This window comes from Panthera tigris, chromosome D1 (assembly GCF_018350195.1).
Source record: "Panthera tigris isolate Pti1 chromosome D1, P.tigris_Pti1_mat1.1, whole genome shotgun sequence".
NCBI lineage: Eukaryota > Metazoa > Chordata > Mammalia > Carnivora > Felidae > Panthera > Panthera tigris.
Window position 1 is genome coordinate 55178053 of NC_056669.1, and position 5842 is coordinate 55183894.

Consider the following 5842-nt stretch of genomic DNA (forward strand, 5'->3'; position numbering starts at 1 on the left):
TAGATCATTTTTAAAAAGAAATCAGGGGCAACTGGGTGGCTCAGTCGGTTGATCGTCCAACTCTTGATTTCAGCCCAGGTCATGATCTCACAGTTCATAGGTTCGAATCCCGAGTTGGGCTCTGTGCTGACACTGCGGAGCCTGCTTGGGATTCTCTCCCTCTACTCTCTGCCCCTCCCCTGCTTGAGCTTGTGCTTGTGTACTCTGTCTCTCTCAAAATAAATAAGTAGACATTTAAAAAAAAGAAATTACTATTAAGACTAAGCAACTTAATACATGCATACAGTACCCTGCATCCAGTGACTAAAGAATAAATCTGATTTAATTAATTATTTTTAAAAGTTTACTTATTTTGAGAGAGAGAGAGAGAGAGAGAGAGAGAGAGAGTCTCAAAGGGGGAGGGGCAGAGAAAGAAGGAGAGAGAGAGACTATCCCAAGCAGGCTCTGTGCTGTCAGCCCTACTTGGGGCTTGATGTCAAACTGTGAGATCACGACCTGAGCCAAAATCAAGAGTTGGAGGCTTAACCGACTGAACCACCCGGATGCCCCTGGAGAATGAATCTGATTTTAAGGCAAAGACAGACCACCTGTGCATCCTGATAATACAGTCAGCTGGCTATAAAGCAAGCATCAGCAAATTCCAAAGAATCAGTTTCATACAATCCATGTTCTCTGACCACAGGGTTCAACAGTAGAAAAATCTCTAAATTGCTTTTTCTTAACAGATTAAAGGACAAGAATTAGAATTCTTTCAATAATTATATAGATCATCCATTCAATATCCATTCAAGGTAAAAAATAATAATAAACCTCTTGGCAAATCAGTAATATAAACTTTCTAAACCTGTTATCTACCAAATTCAAAGAGCCCACAGAAAACATCTTACTAAATCCTGAAACTTAAAAGCATTCCCTTTAAAAATAGGATGCCTGCTATTGTTTCTATTCTATGCTGAACTAGAAGCTTCAGAAAACACAATAAGATAAAAAAGAAATAAAATCATAAGGACCGAAAAGGAAGAAACAGAACTAGGCTGTGATTTGTGTTATGAATTGGTAGCAGTTTCTACACAGGAAAGCAAAATAATCTATAATCAAATTGTTAAGACTTAATAAGTAAAATCAATATACAAAAGTCAGTTACCATTTTTTCCATTTTTTTCAGTTAGCAACGCACTTCAAAAAATGCAATTTGTACTAGCAATAAAAACATACAATATCTTGGAATAAATCTAACAAAAGATGTGCAAGATTGTTAATAAAACTTTATTGAAAGACATTAGAGGGAGCCTAACCCGAGATGTACCCCACACTCATGAACAGGAAGGCTCACTATCCTGAAGCTGTCAATTCTCCCCATACTGACCTATAGAGGCAATGCAATCCCAAGCAAAATTCCCAGAATTCCAATGGAAGGAAATTTGGTTTGGGTTTGTCTCCTATTTCCTCATGATTAGGATCATCTGGAAGAGTAAAAGCCCAAGACAGGCTACCACTGAGCAAAGATGGAATCAACACCAAGAATGACAAATAGATTGAAATTCATAAAAATTAGTAAGTTCATCATAATACTTAAAAAAAAAAAAAACCAACCCTTATTGACCACCTTTGGAAGACTCTAGAAAACTAATTCACAGTTATGAACACTGGAGTGTAAAGGGAAAGATTCAAACATTTATCCTGACTTGCTATTTAAACTGTATCTCAAGGAAATGGCCCAGCGTAATTGATGAAAAGGAAGTTATTGATTTTGTAATTTAAAAGAATCTAGCTAATAAACATTAGAAGTAGAATATCACCATTTTGCATTTCCTTAGAGAACTCCTGATTACAGGATAAGGACAGGAAAGAACAAGATACACCTGGAACATCTTTTATGGCAGAAAGTAAGGAAGTGTTCAAAGAATGATGGGGATTTTTCAAAAGGATACAGAAGCCAGCTTGAAGGGACTCCCACTGGCCAAACTGGGGACAACATGAGTATCAAAATAAATAATGATAGTAACAGATTGTAACCTATCGAATAAAATGGAAAACCATAAGTCCTCCCTGATATAAACAAAGGAATAAATTAAAAGTTTGATGGGGGTGCCTGGGTGGCTCGACGGTTAAGCATCGGACTCTTGATTTCAGCTCGGGTCGTGATCTCTCGGTTCGTGAGTTCAAGCCCTGCGTCGGACTCTGTGCTGACAGCTCTGATCCTGCTTGGGATTCTCTCTCTTCCTCTCTCTCTCTGTCCCTCCCATGCTGTCCCTCCAAAGAAACTGATTCTTTGGAATTTGTTGATGCTTGCTTTATAGCCAGCTGACTGTATTAACAAATGAATAAACAAACTTTAAAACAAATAAATAAAATAAAAGCTTGATGAGGAATGAGATATTTGCACAGTTTCACGGTATCTCTCTACAAAATCACAAAGGAGAAAAGAGTAACTTCACTGTGGACAAGACTGGCAGACATCACCTTAGTCACCGTCAGTGATGGGACTGATCAAAATCACACGCCACCTGAAGATGCAATGAGGAAAACACAGGGTCACTTCCGGAATGTTCACGTTAAAGACGCGTAATCGTGCGAAAACGTCAGACAAGCTCACACTGAGGGAGATCTGCAAAATAACTTCCAAAACGTCAAGGTCTTAACAGTCAAGTAAAAATTGAAGAACTTCTCCAGACCAAAGGAGACTAAAGAGACATGACATGTGTCTGAACTGGATGCTTTGGCTACAAAAGACATTACGGGGACAACTAGCCACTTGCATGGGGTCTGAGGAATAAATCAGAGCAGTGATTCCATGGTAACCCCCTGGCTTTGAGGATAATACTGTAATTATAGAGAGAAGAAAATCCTTAATTATAGAAAACCTTGCATACAGATTGGGGTTGGGGGATGGGAAACCAGGTCCACAACTCCCTCTCAAAAGCCGGGGAGGAAGGAAAGTTCTTTGTAACATACTTGCAACTTTTCTGTTTGTGATTGACTCAAATTAAAAAAATTTTTTTTTGAGACAATCAGAAGCAATGCGCAATGTCTAGATCTTAATTTAGACCCTCATTGAAGCCAACACATATACACATATATATTATATATTATATTATATATATTATATATATTTATATACTATATATATTTATATATATTATATATATTTATATATATTATATATATTTATATATATTATATATTATATATTTATATATTATATATATTTATATATATTATATATTTATATATATTATATATTATATATTTATATATTATATATATTTATATATATTATATATTATATATTTATATATTATATATATTTATATATATTATATATTATATATTTATATATTATATATATTTATATATATTATATATTTATATATTATATATATTTATATATTATATATATTTATATATGTTATATATATTATATATATTTAATATATATTATATATTAATATATTATATATATTATATATATTATATATATTATATACATTTTTATATGTTATATATATTATAATATATTTAATATATTATAATATATATATTATAATATATATATACACACAGAGGCACATATGTAAAAAGACAACCAGGAAATGTTGATACATCGAATGTTTGATTACATTCGAAAATCATTGACTTCTACGGTGTGAAAGTCTTTATCTCTTGGACAGACTTGCTGAAGTGTTAACAGGTGAAACTCTATGATATCTGGTATCCGCTTCGAAATCATTTGGGGGTGCGAGTCTAGATGGAGCAAGGTTAGCAACGAATTGATCATTGTGGAAGCTGGCTGAGGAGGTTCATCCTACCACTCACTCTACTTTTGTGTGTGTGTGGAATTTCCTTAAATTCTTTTTCATTTCCAAAGAAAATGCAATAAAAAGCTAAAGTAATAACCACGTGGCTAATGTGAGCGGTGGGTACACAGTGCCTATCATGGTCTTTGCTCTACTTTTACTGTATCTGTTCCACTATTTCCTTAAAACCAGTGTTGGTGACTGTGCGACCCGCAGGCAGTGTGATGCAGGGTTGGTGGGAGTATAGGTGACTAGCATCTTCTCGGAGAGCAATGTGTTTATTGAAGAGGAATGATTTTGAAAAACGACCTGTTGGAAATACCAACATTCTTCAGTAAGGAGCTGGTTGACGATATCAGAGTCCCTCTGTTCTCTAAAATTGGAGACTCTGTCGGTATTTTTTTTACATGGTCGGTTCTATTTTTCTGACGTGAAAATATATTTGACATATTTCTTAGTGAAAAAGCCAAATGGCAGAACAGCATGTGAAGAATAATTTTATCATGATGTATTCATAATACATTGTGTTTGTATATTGGTATCTATACTGAAAACATTTTATAAAAATATATACTAACCTATCAAACTCTTCCTCTGTCCTACAAATTTCTTTTAAGTTTGTTTATTTTGAGAGAGAGGGAGGAAGAGAATGAGTGGGGGAGGGTGAGAGACAGAGAGAGACAGAATCCCATGCTGCCAGCCCGCAGCCCGATGCGGGGTTCGAACGCACCAACCGAGTAAAGATGAGTAACTCTGGCCACATGAAAATGAAGACCTTGTTACATCACAAAGAATATGAAAATACAAGTCCCAAACTAGGGAACATAGTCCCAAAATACGTAACGACTTTATTACCCGGTCGGCCAATCTATCTATTTTTCGGGAATTTATGAATTCCCAAAACTCAAGAAGAAAGACGCACCTATGTCTCCACCGTATGGCAACTGGCTCCCTCATCTCTGTGCCCCCTGATGCAGCTCTCACTCCCCAGAAGCAGACATCTCTTCCGAGGACTCACTCTGACTGGGAGAAAGCTCTTCCCCTCATGAAGCGGAGAGTCAAATTCTGCTCTGTCCCCGGTCCCAATCTGCCTGCTTCCTGAGGAGACCCGGGGTGGGGAGGGGAGGCAACCCCAGCTGTAGAAGTTTCCCTGGCTGCCATAACAGAGGATTACATCCCTGAATGGCTTGAAACCACAGAGACGTTTTCTCTCCCAGTTCTGGGGGCTAGAAGTACAAAATCTAGGTGTTGGCAGTCATGTTCTCTCTGAAGCCTCCAGGGGAGGATCCTTCCTTGCCTCTTCCAGCCTCTGGTGCCCCAGCCGTTCCTTGGTTAATGGCAGCATGGCCCTAGTGTCTGCCTTTGTCTTCACTCGGCTGTCTTCCCTCATCTCATGAGGACATCAGTCATGTTGGATTAGGGCCCACCCTAATGGCTTCATCTTAACTTGATTACACCTGCCCAAGACCTTATTTCCAAATAAGGTCACATTCACAGGTAGGGGGTAAGGACTTCAACATGTCTTTTGGGAGGGGACACAACTCAACCCACAACACCAGCCTCACTGCTGCCCCCTTGATCGGGTCTTAGTGTCCCTGAGCCCAGGGCGACCACAGTGCAAAGGAAAGGAGAACTCTGCGCACAAGTGAGTCCGGAGCTCATTCAGTCCACCCACCAGCCTTCATGAGGGCCCTACGACAGTCAACGTGATGCACCACACAGCGTTCGAGCCCAGGTAATGGAAAATCCAGTCCTAGGTCTACCATTAGACCTGTGAAACCTTAACAGGTCATGCCCGTTCTGAGCCTCAGTTTCTTCATTCGTAAAATGGGAAGTGATAAATACAAACCTCAAAGGCTTAGCGTGAGGGTCAAAAGGGATGCTATTTGGTGGAAGTGCCTGGTTAACCACAGGATTGGCTGTCCCTAAATGTTGGTGCCCTCTCCCCCACTTTCCAGTTGCGCCTCAGGGAGAGAGGAAGCCCAGCCCCGCCACCCTGCACTTGTAAGACCTTCGAGGACAGAGTTGTGTCATATATTTCTTAG